Genomic DNA, 20,083 nt, shown 5'->3' on the forward strand with positions numbered 1-20,083 from the left:
AGAGAAAGATTCTTTCTTATTCAGATCATTATCTAAGCTTTTATAAATATAGGTGGACTCAGCCTGCAATATAGGATGGATTTCTTCATAAAGACATATGCCATAAATGCAATGCCTCTATAAAGCATGTACTGACTTTACTCATATCTTTTTAAAGAAAGCAAAATATTGTAGATGTATTTAGATGTCTGGTAAATTAATGCCAGCTCTGACCTGAAATTTGGTCTGAAAGCCACTGAATTTCTTTGCAGGTTAATCCCCGGGACTCTGGATTTTCTGATTAAAATGTATGTTCCTGACTGGTGTATTAGTATAAAGCTATGTTTCTCTGCTGGAGCTATTTCAGGGCTATTTCCATTCAATCTCTGATGCTTCTGTCTTTCTGCAGTGGTGAATTACAGTTGGCTCTGATAATCTTATGTCTGAAACAGCATACATTTATTTCCAATGAAATAGTTTAATCTGCTTATACTTGGTTTTAAGTGTATTCCTTGACAAAACGGTTTTGATATGTTTTGTTTCACTCTAGTGGTTCCAGTGCAGGCAGGTCTTAGGGCAAGGGTCAAGGAGGGAGCAGAGGAAAATACAGGCAATTATGGTTTGCTTGGAGTGGGTGATAAAGTAAAGCTATTAATCTCAGAGAGATGTAGTAGAGTCAAGGGCCTGTACATCAGTAGCTCTCTGTGATGAGTGAGTATTCCTGACATCTCTTGCACACATGTATTAATGCCTACTACCCCAATCCTGTAGGGTACACACAGTCTACTTTTAGAAACTGATAAACCTGACTGGTTAAGATAATTAAATTAAACCAAAAGCAGTTACGTCAAACCCGGTTTTGGCATTTATTGATCTTTTGTCAGAATTGATGAACATGCTATGACCAAAACCACTTTGACTTTCAAAAGGCATTGGCTGGCTTAAGAACAGATATCCACGCTCCCCAAAGATCCCTCCCTATAAAGTAAAAGTGACCCCAATTTTTACTTTCTCAATCAGTAGGGCCCTGTGGAAATCATTGCAGTAACACTACTGAAAATCAGAAGTATGGAAGAAATCCACTCAGTCCCCTTTCTTTGTCATACACCATGCTTCTCTTTTCTTCCCAGTCTGTCTCAGCCTCTGTATAATCAGAACTGAGTCTATTATATCTGCAGAACGCTTCCTCATTCCCAACCCCAGCATCACTTCATATACTAATTCCTTATGCAGTATTCAAGTTTCTGTCAATGGGAGTTCTGCAGGTGGACAAGAGCAGAATATTCAAGGGGACTGTAATGCAGATCAGAGTTAAGAATGTAATTACCTACTGAGTTAATTAAAATTTTGCACTTGCACTCTCAGGGGTATTTTTCTAGAAAAAAAAATGCCAAGACTTTGGTTGTGCAATCTTTTAATGTCAAGAAATTTCAAACCTGGATGACTTGCACAGAGTTAAGTTTATACCCCAAATGTTATTGGTCATACAGCTTTGGCCCAGGAACAGTTCACTGATCTGAAGGAAGCTATATTAATATCCTACATGTGTTAGTCTCTCCATCTATCATGAACTGAAACAAAGAGAGGGGCATCTCCAGAGGGCGACTCAGATCTCAGAATGTTTTAAGTCTCCATGGATGTAAAGTAATCCTTAACACTGTAAATCTAACCTGTGAATATGTTTCAATATAGGACTGAGTAGCTACTGTAAATCACAGTTGATTTCTCTATGTGGAAGGAAAATTACTGTGCCGTGTAAATTGGAAGGACTGTAATGGAGGTTTATAGTATAGATTGATTGTTTTAATTGTATTTTTCCCATTGAAGAGCTTAAAATATCCTAAAAAGCATAATGGTAATTACTTATTTAAAATTAATATTTGATCTCATTATGTAAAAAAGTGTAAATTTATATCACCATGGTGAGATATTAACACATTGGATGAAATTCAACATTTCAGAAGTAACAAATGAAAAATAAGATTTAAATGATACTTTATGGAATCAGATAATTTTGCCTTAAAAATATTCTTCTTCTTTTCCATTTTTAAATTTGGAAACTTACCAAAAGCACTAAAATAATTTTCAACAAATCAATATTTACAGTGTAAAATATGTTAATTATACAATTTCTAATTATCCCTGTTTGTTTTCACCTCATTAGCTGCCAGCAGACTACTTTGCTGCTTCAGGGGAAAGAGAACCTTGACCAAATGACATGAAGGCTGAAGCAATTCCATAATTGAGTGTTTGTGCTCACATATAAATCTATTTGTTCTGGCTTGATTTGCTTGCTTTCCTTTAAAGTATGTCAGATAAACAAAAATATCTTCCTTTTAATTAACAGCTGTCAAAATTGAGCTTTATTTAAATTCTAAAATAAATCCTTGGCATTAGTTTCAGGCTTCAGAAATACATTTTCATTTGCTGAGCTGAATGTAAAATTAATGTAATTGCAGTACTGTGGAATTTACTACGTGCGGTCTGAGGTCTGAGATCCATTATGGAAACAATATTTTTTGTAGGCTTTACTAGGAATCCATTAATAATCACTCCAATTAATATAGAGAGACATTTCCAACTTTTTCTAAACTTTACTTAAGTCATCTAACCAAGAAAAATAATGGTTGCTTAGCCTTGGGAGGTAAATTCTATTCTTAAACATGTTTCTGATTTAGAAAATGCATTTACAATTAACAGATGGATTTGGGAGAAAATAACACCTATTCAAAGATATACTGATTTATATCTAGCAAATGATATTGAAAGAGACAGGAGAAGGCTCTTGAATTGTATAAAGAAAGTTAGGAAACAGCTGCTGTGCTATGAGAGTAGATTGGACAGTAAAGCTGCAGAAAATACAGAAATAAATAATCAGTAGGAATAGAGACACTAGCTAAGAGGACTATTAAATATGGCTAATAGGAGGAAGGTTCTGGAAAATACGACTGGTGTAACTAAAATTTATAGCTTTGAATCCATGGAAAATACAGGGACTAAATTATTTATTCCATAATTCTGCATGAACTGGCATATGAAAAATTTGCTTCCATTTTTTATAAATTATCAAATCAGGACTAATAATATCAGATTGAAAAACAGTAAATACCTGGAAAGTAAGCTAGATACTTCTTAGTTTGACCTCATTGGTATAAAGGCATTTAGAGACAAAAAACTGAGCATGAGAATAATTAAAATGACAAAGTTAATGGAAGCTGAAATAAAATGCATTATGGCTTACTGCAAAATAATTTGACTGGACTAATCTGCTATATTTCTTTGACGAGATAATGAATTGCTTTTAGATAGTCTCTTTAGATGGTCTCTCTTTAGATGTGGATTGAAGTAGTGCCTTTGATGTAGTGTTATATATAAAATTATCTGTAGACATGGAAAAGAAGAAGATGCAGGTACATAGGAATTTGCTAAATGAAAGTTCCCCTAGCAACATGAAAAGACTGAGTGGGAAATCAGTACTGGAAATTTTCAAGTATTTGTCTTGGGCTTTATATAGATATGTATATATACACACTATTTTGAGACCAATGAGACCCTAGAAAGTAAAAGTGCAATGATTAATAGTGCTGATACAAAAATGGAGTGTACTGTCAATATGGAATAAAATATTTTTATTTGATGACAGGATTAACTTTAAGAGTAGTGTTAAAGAGAAGAAGGAAAGGTATAAAATCCTAAGGAAATACTAGAGGAGAAGAAAGATATGAATAAACTAGTTGATTACATCATGACTCTGATCTATTAAAGTGATGTAATAATAAAAAAAGCTAATGTGATCACAGGATGAAGCAGGAAAAAAGGTATTTACTGATCACAAACAGAATTTAATTTGCAAGATTATGTATGCTGTCACCCATTCCTTTCCAAGAAGGTAAACTAAGATAAGGTCAGAAAGTACGATGGTCAGAGTAAGGAAAAATCCACCATAAAAGGCCAACAGATTAGAAAAGTTTGGCTTGATCTGTGTGATAGAATAAAGGTAGAAAACAACTATGATTGCTCTTTATAAATGCTTACAAAAGCTAAAATGCAGGATGAGATAGATATTTAATCTAATAGAAAATTCTGGCATAAGAATAAATATATATAGAATCATAGAATCATTTAGGTTGGAAAGGACCCCTAAGATCAAAAAGTCCAACCATTAACCTAGCATTGCCAAGTCCACCACTTAACCGTGTCCCCAAGCGCATGTCTTCCCATCTTTTAAATACCTCCAGGGATGGTGATTCAACCACTTCCCCTGGGCAGCCTGTTCCAATGCTTGACAACCCTTTCTGTGAAGAAACTTTTCCCATTATCCAATCTATACCTCCCCTGGTGTAACTTGAGGCCATTTCTTCTTGTCCTATCACCTGTTACTTGGGAGAAGAGACCAACAGCCACCTCACTACAACCTCCTTTCATGTAGTTGTAGAGTGGTAAGGTCTCCCCTCAGCCTCCTTTTCTCCAGGATATATTTTTTTTAAACTAGTCTAGAAAATAATGATATACAAGCATTTGAAATAACCCTCTAACTATCAGTGCTTAAAATTCTACTGCCTCTTTTTTCTTCTTTTTATGTGTTTAATAATAATTGCAAGAAAACACCTGTCTAAAACTCTGAGTATAGAATTTGTAATCCTTTGTCTTCACTAAACTGTATATCATTGTATTTCTATAAGCTGTCACTTTATGTATATAAACTACAAGATTTCTCTTTCTTACTAGTGTTTAGCTTTTGTACTACAGGCTTTTGTCAAAGTTCTGTTGTGTTGAACCTTGCTCTGCATACTCTTGTGATCCATTATGTCATCCTCCTTTAGTTACTGATGATGCATGCTGTGCTGTTACATAGTTGGATATCAGAACAACCACATATTTTCATCCTGAGTGGTTCTTATTAAAATTTTATTTACTTAGCCTTTGAAAAAATGAAAAGTATTAAAAGGACAAGTACTTCCACTGATATTGATGGACTTCAGTATAGCTATATCAGTTTGCATGGTTTACAACCCGGACCAATAGGAATACCTTATTATTTCTCCTAAGATCATGTTGTTCTTTCAGGCTACTGTGCACTAAGGCAAATCTAGTGTACTTTAAGCTGTCTCCCAAAAATTTAAAAATCAAAAGCAAAGTAGGAAAGAGAGATGTCTTTTGGGTCACATGTACCACACCTTGTGTGGGGGTTTGAAAAATGAAGGAAATGATAAAACTTCAGTCATAGAATCACAGAGTGGCTGAGATTGGATGGAGATTCTGGAAGTCACCTAGTCCAACTCCACTGCTCAAGCAGGGACACCTAGAGCTGGTTGCCCAGGACAATGTCCAGGTACCTTTTGAATATCTCCAAGGATGGAGACTATACAACTTCTCTGGGAAACCTGTGCCAGTGCTCAATCATCCTCACAGTAAAAAAGTGTTTCTGGATGTTCACAGGGAACCTCCTGAGCTTCAGTATCTGCCCATGGCCTCTTGTCCTCTCACTAGGCACCACTGAAAAGAGCCTGACTCCATCTTCTGTGTAGCCTTCCTTCAGGTATCTACAAACATTGAAAAGATCCCCCCCTGAACCTTGACTTCTCCAGACTGAACAGTTCCAGATCTCTCAGCTTTTCCTCATAGGAAAGAGATGCTCTAGTCCCTTCATCATCTTTGTGGCACTTTGTTGGACTCTCTCAAGTATGTCCATCTCTCTCTTGTACTGGGAAGCCCAGAACTGGACCCAGCACTCCAGGTGTGACCCCATCAGTGTTGAGCAGAGGGAAACGGCCCAGGATGCCATTATCCTTTTTTGCTGCAAGGGCATATGTTCAGCTTGGCATTCATCAGGACCCTCAGGTCATTTCCTGTAAAGCTGCTTTCCAGCTTGGTGAGCCCTAGCATGTACTGGTGCCAGGTGCAGGGCTTTGCACTTCCCCTTGTTGAACTTCCTGAGGTTCAGTCCATTTCTCCAGCCTGTTGAGGTCCCTTTCAAGGGCAGCACCATCCTCTGCCATATCAACCACTCCTCACAGTTTTGTGTCACCTGAAAACTTGCTGAGGGTACACTCTTTCCTATCACGCCAATCATTAAATGAAGATGTTGAACAGGGCTGGACCCAGTATTGACCCCTAGGTTACACTGCTAGTTAGTGGCCCACAACTGTTGGGCCAGTAACTAATCACCCTCTGAGCCTAGTCATTCAGACAGTTTTCAATCCACCTCACTAACTTCTCATTCAGCCTGTACTTCATCAGCTTCTCTATGAGGATATTATGGAAACTTAGTGGAAACTTCAGTGAAGTGGAAGTTTGTTGGCTGAGCTTGATTAAACAAGGTTATGATTTGGTACATTTGCGGATGGTTGTGTGAACGAATCTCACTTACAAAATTTCCATTTCTCTATATTTGAAGTGTGTCATAGAATCGTCTAGGTTGGAAGAGACCCTTGAGATCATCGAGTCCAACCATCTACCCTACTCTACAAAGTTCTCCCCTATACCATATCCCCCAACACCACATCTAAATGGCTCTTAAACACATCCAGGGATGGTGACTCAACCACCTCCCTGGGTAGCCTATTCCAATGCCTGACCACTCTTTCTGTGAAAAATTCTTTTCTAATGTTCAGTCTAAACCTACCCTGCTGGAGCTTGAAGCCATTCCCTCTCGTTCTGTGTCTTTTAATTAAATAATGGTTTTACAAGATTTCAGCTAGTTTGGACTATCATCACATAAAACATGGAAATATCTTCACCTGGGACCACACAGCATATGTTGAACCTTGCCTTACTCACATAGATGCAGTTAAGGAAGTTGGGAATTAATCCCCTAGGCATGTTAATGTGGTTTTTTGACAACTGTTATTAACTCTAGCAAGGTATTTAAATTGCAGATATTCTTCTGACTGAATATTCAAAAGGTACTTGACAGCCAACCACCAGTGTCCCAGATGTGTTTTCCTGTTGCAAGTGTATCCTGTGACTTCAGTTTCAGTATAGTTTATTCAATTTTTCAAGTCTTGGTGTCAGAAATATTTTAACTCTTTACAGTAACCTTTTGTTTTCATCATCCTGAATTCAGCGTTTGTATCAGAGAAAAAATTGTCACTAGTTATCCTTTTTTATAGATTTGTTTTAAAAACCATAGGTCTCGGCATAGATCTCTTTGGGACTTCATTGGTAACATATGTTGACCTTTAGCTACTTAAGTGACTGTTCGTGTCAAAGACTGCTACTATGTTAGTGGGAATAATCCTTTGCAAAACAAAACTGGACACTTCCCCATTAGATAATTTATCTCTGTGTCTATTTTTTTTAAATTATTCTTGTTTGTTTCCTTTTTAAATGTATTTTCAACTAATTGTCTTGATACTGAAATTTGACCCCCAGGTTTGTGGTTGATTGAATTCTTCCTGGGTCTCTTTTTGGTAACTGTTAACTCACATGCCATCTTTCATTGTTAACTCACATGCCATCTTTCATTTTTCCCGTAACAATTAATTTTTGTGATTGTTCGGCAATAGTCTATACTTCAGTCTGTAGTTTGGAAAATTTGAAATTTAAAATTTAAAATTCTTTGGAACTTGTTAGTGGCCTTTTTTTATTATTATTATTTTTTGTTCATTTTACCTTTGGAGGAGTATGGTGGGGGTCTCAACTGGTTGTCTTTGTGTGCTGATACCTACTGAAACAGTTTTTGATACTTTAAAAACATTCAAGTGTTGTGAATCTTGCTAGACAGGTATCCTTTTTTTTTTTAATTCTTATAGGAGTTGATCCTGTCAGGTCTCTGCTAGGTTTGCTAGGTCACCTCTTTCAGGAGCTTATGCAGATAAATCACATAAGGGAGAACAAATGCCTGGTAGTTATGTGTGTGTGTCTATAATTACAGTAGAGATAATGAGTTTGCAGCCTGAGATCTCCCTTGGTAATTTGTTTATTCTAGGTGAAGAGAACAAGAGAGAATTGAGCAAGGAAAGAGGAAGGGGCTGGGACTCTTTCGGGGCATCAGCAATGGTTTACTGATTATGTAGTGAGAGGTCTCCACTACAGCACTGAAACTATAAACACGGTGTGAAAGAAATACATGGCCTTAAGAGTCATTCTGTCTACTAAGTAATTATGTTACTTAAGGCTTATCACTGAAGTCCACTGCTATAGATGATTATTTACTACATGTTGGGGAGAATTTACTTTGAAGAATAACCTTGTTATTTATTTAAAATGTAGTGATGTGTTTATACCTAGGTAATTATAATCTAAGCTTGGCAAGTGGAGAAATAAACAACAAATATTCAAGGTACTAAAGGGCTATTTATAAGTGCAATTACATAAAGGTGATGCAGAAGGAGGGCTTGATAGGTTCCCAAGGTTCACAAGGTTCACAAGGTTCCCAAGTGTGAGTACTTTTGCTTATCAGTAACTGAGGATTAATCATCATTACCCCAGTGATTTCTGTTAGTTGTATAGAGACTCCAGACAATTTACATAACCAGCAAATCTGTGCAATACACAAAAGCCAAACCTAAAGCTGACTTTCTTCTCAAGATTTGGAGAATTCCAGTTACCAAAATTGTAAAGATTGAAAACACAGAAGTTTGATTGGTATGTTAGAACCAAAATTAAGCAGATAATAAAAATAAATACAGCAAACCCCAAAACATTTACTGCCTAGCAGGTCCTGGTCAACAGTTTACAGTGTTGGAATGCTTTATACTATGGAAAACTATTTGATCATGAGTTAAATATTGACTGAGGAGGTTCACAGTAACTGAAGTGGATTGTAAATTACCATGTCATTAGAGTTTATGTAAATGTTTTATCTTCACTGACTTTAAAAATATTTTGAAGACGGAACCCTTGGGCATTATTTTGTCTTAAACTCTAGCTAAGCACAAGAAAAAAGTGAGTGTAGAATAATTATACATAGGCCTTCTTGAAGACAGGAAGCCTTTCCTATGGCTGGTCATCTGATTGAACTCTTTCGTAGGTATCTCACATGGTAGCCTGGTACTCCAGCTATCAAGGAAAATGTATACTATTTTATATCATACTTGGAAACAAACAAATGACCAACATGAAAAAAAGAAATAATTGCATATATATTGTTTAAAAAATAAATAACAAACAAGTGTGAAGTGTAATTTTAATTTATTTTAGCAGCACAAATTGCTTGGTTTATTCAAAGATATAAACATAGATTGACCTTTACAGGTCAGTGTTTCTTCTTTCAAAACAGTCAAATATCATGCAGTCTTGAAATAATGGTACAACATAGCTATAATATATAAAATAAATATGCTTCTGAGTCATTATGAGACAGAAAGCTGTCTTTGCATTGCTGCCGTATCGTTTTATGAGTACAAATTTCCATGAAATATGCTCCTCTTTTTTTTTTCTGGTCAAGAGGGAAAGAACATTAAAGGCTAACATTTGTAAGACAATTTTTAAGATTATAAAGTGGACAGCAGTTGTCCTCTTGTAAATTATGTTTACAGATAGAAATGGTATTATTTCAGACTGTCCAAATACCATCTGAAATAGCAGTTGCCATATTTATTAAAAAGAGTAATTTGTACCTTTTGACCAAGAAACCAGGTTAGTCAGCAGAGTCAACCTTAAGCCAACAAATTAAACAAGAATGAAGTCTATGAAAAGTTTGTATCTCCATGGGTCATTAGAAGGGAACAGAGATACAACTTGGAGACTTGATTTTTCTGTGATGATACATGAGAGCAGTGAACCACAAACTCAACATAAATACAATGGTCTATGCTTGCATTTGGTAAGTTAAGTTATACTAAAAATTATGCAAAATATATATCTCTAGACAAAATGTATTTGGAAATACTTAGAGTATGAACACAGAAACTGAGGAAAGGGGAAAAAAAAAGGCTTAAAAGATCATTTAACTTTAAACCAAACGAATGCTTTATGACACCAGAAAAATTACTATTTGCATTAAACTTGAAAATAACCTAGAATTTTGAGTTATAGCTATATAAACACAAGATAACACAAACAACTTTAATTATGCCTTCATAGACACACCAGTTTTGAGGCCACTCTTTTTTTCTCCTAATTTTTAGTTTTGTAAAATTGAATTATAGTAGGATGAAGGAGTTTTTCTGTTGGTTTAAAGAACTTTATAACCCTGATTGCTTCAAACCTGCAGATGCAAGTGCAGAGTTATTACAGCTTCACAGTACTCCCAACTTCTTTTGATCCTGTTCATAGAAAGTTTATTATTTTAGGGTAGCATATTTAGCTGATTCTGGGGTAGAAACAAAGCAGAACAAAACCCAGAAACTACACCACAAATATCATGCACTGATATTTATAGATATAATGCAATGCTTTTACACTGTCATTAATTCTAGTCAGTATATTAATATTCTGTCTAAACAGTTCAAACAGCATTATAATGACAATTTATTATTCATATGACCAAAAATTTATGGCTTATAACATTTACCATTACTTTTTCAGTTTGTGGGCGTAACAGAAGAGGACAGGTAGAAGCAGTCACCAACAAAAATACTCCCCAACTGCTATGATGTGATCCATCAGGATGACTTTTTCAAATGTTAGACTCCTTGGATATGGAGGCAATGACCACTCATAGACCTATTTGACATTTACTACTACTTGGCAGTTCCATATGATGAATGCAAAAGGAGGAGAAGTACTCATAACTATACTCTTCCTGACCCACCGGGTCTGTTTGATGGACACGTCTGGTCGATGTACTGAAAACACGGGAAAGAAATGTAGGCTAGTGGTGATGTTTATTTAGGTGGACATTGCTACCAATTGTTACTTGTAACAACCAAATTGTTACTTGCAGCAACCTGAAGGGCTGGAAAGCTCTGTCCAGGTTGGTAATGAAAAGAAAAATTTTGGTTGTTGCACAAAAGCCTTTTCTTGATCTCTCTGCCTCCTCCTAAAATTTGAGAAGGGGACAATAATAACCAACTGGAAAAAAAAAAAAAAAAAAAAAACAAACAAAAAACACCAAATGCTGGGTTGGTTACCTAAGTGCCAAAAGGGGATGCAATATTTTAATACCCCTTTCTTACTATAGGTAGTGAGACTACCAGACTATAGGTATAAAATGTAAATTAGGAATGTTTCTGCATACAGGTCATTTCCACAAGAAAATAAACAATATTCTTGCACTGGCAAAATGGCCTAGTAATTTTTTTTTTTCTCTTTTCCCTGAGAAGGTAATAAATCAGTAGAGTACCAGTTTTTATTGGAATGACAATCAAACACACCTCCCAAAGTAATACTGCAGGAAAACACAATATTTATTGGTGAATCAACAAGGCTGCATTAGCAATGGTTTGGGTTCAATAGCTTTCTTCCTCCTACAAATTAGCAATCTGGAAGACCAACAAAAGACATTTTTTGTTTTGTCAGTAATTTTGCTTCAGGGTCACCTATCATAAGAATGTTAGAGTTCAACTGGCTCAGCAAAGTTGTCAGCAACTGGATTTCACCTCTTTGTAGTTCAGCTCACTAATGAATACTCATAAAGAGGAATGGGAACTTCTGGTAACTTTGGGCAGCAGTTGTTCTGCAAGAGTAGTGAAAATATTCACCTCTTTCATACTACCACTTACTTTCAAATCCCCTTTCCAGGTTATTTTAGGGATCCAGTCTGAAAATATTTCCAGTGAAGGATTTCAAGAGGCTGATAGGAAAAGTTTACATTGGTAAATATCAACCTTACATTTGAACCTAACTTTTCACATTTGTCTTGTTTTCATTCCAGAGAAAACTAGGAACTCTTGACATGGTGTAGTGAACACATTGCATTTAATCACATCAACATCACTAACACTGCCTGGCACAACTCAATGAACATTCTTTTTAGATTTTGGAATTCCAATTTTTTAAGTAATTTAAGAAAATAAACATTACTGTCAACAAATTCTGTCTCCTCTATTTAGAGGAAGTTGTGTACATGAACAGCTCTAGCAGTTCATATACAACAATTTGTGAACTCAGTAGTGCTCAGACTTATACAAACTTTACACTTACCTAAACCAAAGGAGTTTGTTCTATAGGTTAGCTGCCTAGTATCCTGAACTTCACCATGATAGATTTTGGATTTGATTCTATAATCTTTCAGTGTTCATTCTGTCACATTTAAAAACGTGAAGGACAAGTAACTGAAAATTCCATGTCTGTTTTCTATACATTTGTTTTTATTGATCCTTCTATCAAACTACTTTGTACATATGAAATTTATCTAAAGGGCAATGTGCTGATTTTCTATACAGCGAGCTGCGAGACTGTTTCACTTGGTCCCTAAGCTCTCATGTATGAGAGTATGAGATCCTAGTTTAAGACACATCTAAAATGAATTTCAAGTGGTGTTGATGTGGCAGCTCTTCTTTATTCTCTTAAAAAAGATCTGTAGCAGAAACAGTATAAGAGATTTTGCACTCTTAGTAAATGCAAGAGCATGAAGCTTGAACAAGATTTTCGTGTTAGGGAAGATGTACAGTTTACACCATCCATTGTTTTAATATCATTGGTTAAATTAACTTAAGCAGGATCTGTGAGACTACACAAAATAGTCATATAGCTTGCATGGTATAATAATGACTGATAGTATTGCCACAATAAAAAAAAAAAAAAATAAAAAGGAAAAAAGTTTATGCCAATGAAAAACCTAATTGTAGTTAATAATAACATTTTATAAATCATATTTCATATCTTGAATTCTAATTTTCCATATCAGGACACAGGAAAAAAAATTAAAGGAAATTTTAAGTAAAAAGTCATTCTATGTCTGGGACACAAGAGAATTGCCCTAAATATTAGGGAAACCCAAGTAAGAGACCTATGTTTAGGGTTCAAAAAGAAGGATAACCCAAAAGAAGATCATAAAGGGATGTTTCTGTTTTAAGAAAAGAGTAAAATTGTGTGGCAGCCAGGGAAGAAAATAGGACATCAATGACGTGACATTGTTTGAAAATACCCAAGTTATTTTGTCTGCTACTAGTAGTAATTACTGAGGACATCTCAGAAACATTTTTAATGAGCATTAATGATATTATTCCTTCATTTTTTGTTGTTCTCAAGTCATACCTATGATAATGACAGCGGTGTCAATTGGCAGGCAGCTTTCTTCTTTTATTCCTGGGGAGAAATGGGAGATAAGAGGAAAGAATAGAAAAGAATCACAAGTTTCAAATTCTTCAAAGCAAATTACTAGGTATTTTTTGTTTCTCTGGTACAATCAGAAATATGATATGTGGAAAAGGTTTGTGGACTGCTTTTTTTATTCAACATTAAACATTTCAATAGAGTTTAGAATTGAGACTATGAGTCCTTTCCCTTAATAATATATTTTTGATGTATGTCACATTTTTTCTGCTGCCTTTAGTGTCTATTTTTATTGCAGTGGAAGCCAACTATCCGCATCACAGATTGTGGTGCTCTCAGCACATTTATGAGCCTAATCTATGTTTCCACAAACATGTATCATGGCTTTGTAGTCCCCTTTAGAGAAGGGAGGTTTTCTGCAGCAGAGACGATGTTAGGATGATCAGAGAATATTTATTGATATTTATGTGAATGTGTTCTCTCTCTTTTCAGAGACCTCATGAAAAGTTAATGCAAAGACTTTCTGAAAGTGAAATAATATTTCTTGGAGAAGGAATACTGCTTTGAAGCATGCCTCCAAACTTACTGTAAATCACTCTTCAAAATTTTACTTTATTTGAAAATACTAACAATGTGTAATTGGAAAATATTTACAACAGAATACCATCAAAACTATCATTTTTTATTTGGGGGTTCTAACGTATTGGTCTCCTTCCTGATTTTAACAGAAATAATTATAAACATATTAGTCATAGACACACTTTAATTTATGGTTAATGATTTTTTAATTACCAACAGCAAACCAGAAACAGCCTTTTTCCCTCTTCCCTTCACCATATTTGGCCATCTATTTTTGTTAAGTTCTCTATGAACAACTGTGAAATTAGGCATAATAAACTAAAAGAAATTAAATATGTAAATGCTTTTCATGAGATGGTTCAGGATGATCGTAGCCCAGTATACTGATTAGTCACATTGGTATTAAGGAAAAAGTAAAAAAGCATTCTTGTCTTTCCAGAAGCAGTCCTGGTACAAAGGAGTAACATGTTACAGGTTCTAGGTCCTGAAAGAGGAGTTAAAGTTTCAAGGAGAAATAAATAAATAAAATATGTTATCATGTATAAATATATTATACTATATTATAAAATAATAAAATAAATAACTAAATAATAAAAGCTTCTTTCTTTCTTTCTTTCTTTCTTTCTTTCTTTCTTTCTTTCTTTCTTTCTTTCTTTCTTTCTTTCTTTCTTTCTTTCTTTCTCTCCAATACATGCTGTCATTGCTTCAACCTGTTCTCTTTACTCCCAATTAATTTCTGGCTATCTGAATTCCCAAGGCTTTGAACACATATAGCCACTGGCTACATGCATCATTGTTCCCACCAGGTTATAGATAAAGAGTGTAAAAAACTAGGTTTCACCAGCAACATAAAGGTTTGTATGCGACGTATGAGAATAAGCCCTTGCTCAACACACTAGGAGAAGGACAACATAGGCTCGTGAAATATCTTTCAGAAAATTATTTGCTGGACATAGGAAGTTCAGTCAACTCAACAGCTTTTGACGTCTAACAAATAAGAACAAAACCACTAAATAATCTCTAGTAATAACTAGGAACACTTGCTAAATAGTAAGACAGCACAACACACAAATGCAAAAAAAATCACATTCAATAGTGCTGAAGACTTCTAGCGTTTTTATCCGGACAAGCACAAATTCAACAAGTAAGCTACGTCAGGTAAACTCTGAGGTGAACTAACCTCTTGACTTAGACCTTTTCTCCAGGCACGTATGCTTCTAAGGACATAATGAAAACTACAGGCAAGACTGAGCTCCATATTTGTCTTGGTGTGCCAAAATTTTCCTACAGGTGTGTAGAAAAATATACACTTACAGACCTTGGTATGAACTCGCCCAGCTCACGTGTTCAGGAAGCAACATATTTTTATTTAATTTCAGTTTATTAAGCACAAGGTACAGTTCTGGCCCTGACACAATCTGATTCCCAGAAGGTTTGGGTCTTGTCTTTTCTTTTCTTTTCTTTTCTTTTCTTTTCTTTTCTTTTCTTTTCTTTTCTTTTCTTTTCTTTTCTTTTCTTTTCTTTTCTTTTCTTTTCTTTTCTTTTCTTTTCTTTTCTTTTCTTTTCTTTTCTTTTCTTTTCTTTTCTTTTCTTTTCTTTTCTTTTCTTTTCTTTTCTTTTCTTTTCTTTTCTTTTCTTTTCTCTTCTCTTCTCTTCTCTTCTCTTCTCTTCTCTTCTCTTTTCTTTTTTCTTCTCTTTTCTCTTTTCTTCTCTTTTCTCTTTTCTCTTTTCTTTTCTTTTCTTTTCTTTTCTTTTCTTTTCTTTTCTTTTCTTTTCTTTTCTTTTCCCTTCCCTTCCCTTCCCTTCCCTTCCCTTCCCTTCCCTTCCCTTCCCTTCCCTTCCCTTCCCTTCCCTTCCCTTCCCTTCCCTTCCCTTCCCTTCCCTTCCCTTCCCTTCCCTTCCCTTCCCTTCCCTTCCCTTCCCTTCCCTTCCCTTCCCTTTTCTCTTTTCCTGAAAAAAAACCCAAACCAAAATAAAACAGATTAATGTTTTCCTATTAATTAAATCTTTGACTTATTTCCATCCTGCACTCACCCTTCTCCCAAAGAAAACACTACTGATGGCAAAAGACACAGGTAGGACAATGCAAATCCACAATTTGGATTTTGAAAAGTGTAATTTTATCATATCTGTCAATACTGACAGAAATGCTACCCATAAAATAACCTTAAAATGAATATTTTAAATATTTCCCTTTCCCCTAGACAGCTCTCAACTGATGGTCAAAGGGAATCAGAATATGCAAGAGGTGACAGTCAAAAAGACCCAATATGCTTTCTTAAAATAAGACAAGTAGAAATAATGACAAAGAATGAATTAAATCATTCCTTTATCTGTCATAAATGATGGTAGGATACAGATAAAAGGTTTCTTTGATATCAGTTTTTACTGGATTAGTTTATTAGGACCTCAGTAAATTGCACTGTTTCTCTGTGTAGGCAAGAAAATAACCTGCAGAACACTATGACTTTCACTCACTACTGAGTTGGGCTGTCTTTGAACACCATATCCCATTTATCCCTCCCTAATCAGCCCATCTGCAATGTCAGCACTTTTCCCATCAACTTGCATGAAACTAAAGGCAATAGAATGAACAATGATTTGTTAAATATGTCCTATAAGCAGATATTACTGTGCCATCATCGTGCATGTACTCCACATTACTCATGCAGCATGTTTATAAATTACATTGTCATCACGATCCTCTTTCATGCACTTTGTTTGTCCTTGCTGTCTTAAAATACACACTGGTTATCAGTCAAAGCTGTAGGAAATATCCTACAAGGTCATTCAGTGCAAAACAGATGTTCATATAATTTATGGCAATAAACACACGCTTGTGCTTTATTAGACTAAATATTAGGTAATAAATTAACGGAAATATTATCTTACATGGGATTAATCAACCTGACTATATGCTGTGTAATTTATTTTACTGTTCAGAAGTTTAAATGTTTTTGTTTTGGAAAGTTGTTCTTTTAATACACACAAAATTAATGTGTCTGTAACAATATTTTATAACTACATCTAAATATCGATATATCTGTAATAAAAGGCAAGTGTTACACTAACTGTGATTATCCATGAGGACATTAACAGGAGCAATTTGCTGATCATCTTTCACGTGTAGTATTGAAAAAGCAAATTTTCATTGCCATTTCCTACTCTAAGTTTTATGGAATGTTTATTCCCGAAGTAAGTAGTAAAAACATGATAAAATTCAGAACAGATTTTAACCTTTAGGTTGTAATACTTTTTTGCCCCTTCCTCTTAAAGGACCCCTTCTCAAAGAGCTATATTATTTAGAAAATTACTTATTTCCATTAAACTTTGTTACAGAAATTTTCTCAACCAACCTAGAATACACAAACTAGGCCAAGATATGAGGCTTCTTCCCATCTTTGTAATAAAATTGCCTTGTGACATTTTTCCAAAAATTTCTGCGATGTTGTTGTTTATTTTGAATTTTTTTTTAAAGAGGTCTTGATTTGAGTTTCAGTGCTTGACAATGCATACATTAGTGAAGTGAAGGAAGGACAAGGTTATTGCAGGTTTATGGCTGATGTTCCCTCAGTCACTCTGATTTAATGAGAAGAAAGGATGTTTGATATGAGGCTGCCACAGATCCTGCTCATGAAGCTTCCAATATAATACACCTCGGTGTTGCAGCACTGCACTGCAAAGATTGTATGTGTGCAGTTCTGCCATTTCTTTCTTGCTGTAAGGTAACTAATACCAAGTACTGCTAGCTAGTCTGCTTTGTCACAGCACAGGGAGAAACTGCACATTGTGGATGCAACTAAACTGGAAGAAATGCCCATGTGCAGGCACACAGATGCTTAAAGTGCTCAGCAATCATTTATTACTGAATTATATGCACTGCACCAAATGCATCAAGGCAGCAATCATACCAGCAAATTCTACACTCACCACGCAAAACCTGATATGTCCTTTTAACAGGTGAGAATCCTGTTTCTTAGTTTGTATGTAGAAGTTAACTTTCTCTTTGCCTCTAAATGGAATTAGAGTTGGACTTATTGAGTGAAGTGCATTGGCCAGATTTATGTAGGGTACAAAAGATTGCTCCAAGCAAAAATCACAGTGTAACAGACCTGAAAGTTTGAGCACAGAGGACTTTTCACAAACTCTAAAGAAATGCCTTTGTCAGTTCTTTTAACTCCTAGTATAATGTAGTCATTCTTCCAGGAGAGTTTGTTCAGTCTTAAGATTTTGACATTGACCTATACTGTTTAAATAAACCGCAAATATTTGGGTGAAGGAATTAAAGCATAAATAGTGTATAAAAGCAGATTTTTCAAAATTACTCCTGTCTCTGTAAAGGCAGAAGCTCCTGATGAGCTCCTGCAGACGTTTCAAATGCAGAGTTTCTCTCCTTGCTGTCCTGCTAAAAAGAAATTGTGACATTCAACATATAAAACTAGCCATACAGCATTCTGATTCTTACCACCTTTTCCAAAAAATGAGAGTATGTTTTATGAAGAAAACTCCATGATATAAACATCTTACTCAATGGTTAATCTGTCAAGTGGAGGCACAACCTATTTCTGCTTTCTCTGTCACTTTTTATTGAATGACAAGTTATACATACAAAAGGACTTTTTTTGCCATTTGAAGTTAAGGACACACCAAATGGATTTTCTATGATATTTACAGACAGTTTTCTTCCACTCTTTTTAGAGGTGTAGTAGCTGTAAGCTAAAATTCTCTCTCACTTTCTGTATATGGAGAAGTAAATTCAACTTGTGAGGTGCATGGTAATGGAAGCCAAGTTTTATAACTCTTTTGTACCTGTTTGGTAAGCCCTTCAAAGTCATTCATTATACACATAGAAACCTGGTACAGTTGACATGTCATTCTTATAGAACACAAGATTAGAAAAGTTGACATCACAGTGTAAGGAGACCATATAGACATGTAGAATCTGCTTCAGTTTCTGCTTGTCTGATAAGGAGAAATACATCCACCTTCATTCACTTTCAGGCTTTTCTGGATGTGTTACGTGTATATCTTCAATATTAAGAAGAATTTATTTTCACCTCTATCCTGTCTAAAATACCTTTGCTAATCTTCTCCAGAAGTATAAAACATTTGTTTTACACAATGGATTGTGACTTAGCATATTCAAAATGCTATCAAGAAGCTAGAAAGAATGATATTCACAAACCTGCCAAGTTTCATTAATTTTCAATGAATGTTGCTGTTTTACTGAGGGTTTTTTGGGTTTTTTTTGTGTTTTTTTTTTTTTTCTGATCATCTGGAGCAATTTGGGGTATACTTAGTGGTTCATAATAATTTTGGAGGCTCCCTTGAGAACTAGCGTCTTTATAGTGTTATTAGGACTATTCCTGCTAAAGGCACATTTAAGTGTCTCAAAATTTTTTTTCTGTTTTCTAATGATGTGTTGACTAGTTTTCCAGTGGCCCCTTTTGTTATTCTGTCCTGCACAAATGAAAGATGAATAATACATACACTGAGTAAAACCAGACAACTGTCTTTCTTAAAAAAAAATAATTAATTTGTGTACTACAGAAACATACCAAAATCCAGAGATTTCCCTCAGCAAGGGCAGGCAAAAACCACTCTTCCTGTCCTATCTAAATTTTTCAGATCCTGAAAAAAAATCTAAAAGCAGAAGGAAAAACAGTGATTACCAAAGGGGGAATCCATCTACCAGATGAAAACCATTATATGATCCAGATATCATTATAAAGATTTTTCACTGTCTTTCATTAAAAGAAAAAAAAATATAATGATCATATCTTCCTAGTTTAAATACTTTCTGGAAAAGATTTTTTTCCTCATTGTTTTTCACTATGAAGCTAATTTTTCCCTTAAAAAAAGAGACAATACAAGTGTTAGTGGAGTAAGCTAGGAGAGCATATCGCTTTTCAAAAGCTTCTCTCTCTGGACTCGGGAAGACCTTGCCAGCACATCCTCTGTCTGTGATCTCAGTGGTACCATTGCCACATATGAGAGAGCTGATCTTAAGCTTTATTTGCAACTAAGTGCTATTCTAGAGCTTCAATTACTTAACTTGCTTTAAAATCTAGGTTTTTTGGTGAACAGCCAACACTTTTGAAAGTTGAAGCCCTGTTGTCCATTAGCTTTTCTACTTCCACAGCCCTTAGAGGTAAAAGACAAAGACTGTGTTTGAAGCACTGGCATGGTATGCAATGCCAACGTCACAAAGGGCATAATAGTGCCCATAAATCATTGCCTAAGTAGTAAACCTTTATGAAGAAAATCACACTTTTTATTATTTCATTATTCTCATAATCATTCCATAAATGGTAAATGATCTTTCCAGAATACATTAAGGCAAAGTTGGGCTGTTTTTAACTTTACTTCGTATATGCTCACAGTGAAGAAAAACAGACAGGCAAAACAAAGGTTTGCTTCC

Source organism: Numenius arquata, chromosome 4 (assembly GCF_964106895.1).
Source record: "Numenius arquata chromosome 4, bNumArq3.hap1.1, whole genome shotgun sequence".
Classification (NCBI taxonomy): Eukaryota; Metazoa; Chordata; class Aves; order Charadriiformes; family Scolopacidae; genus Numenius; species Numenius arquata.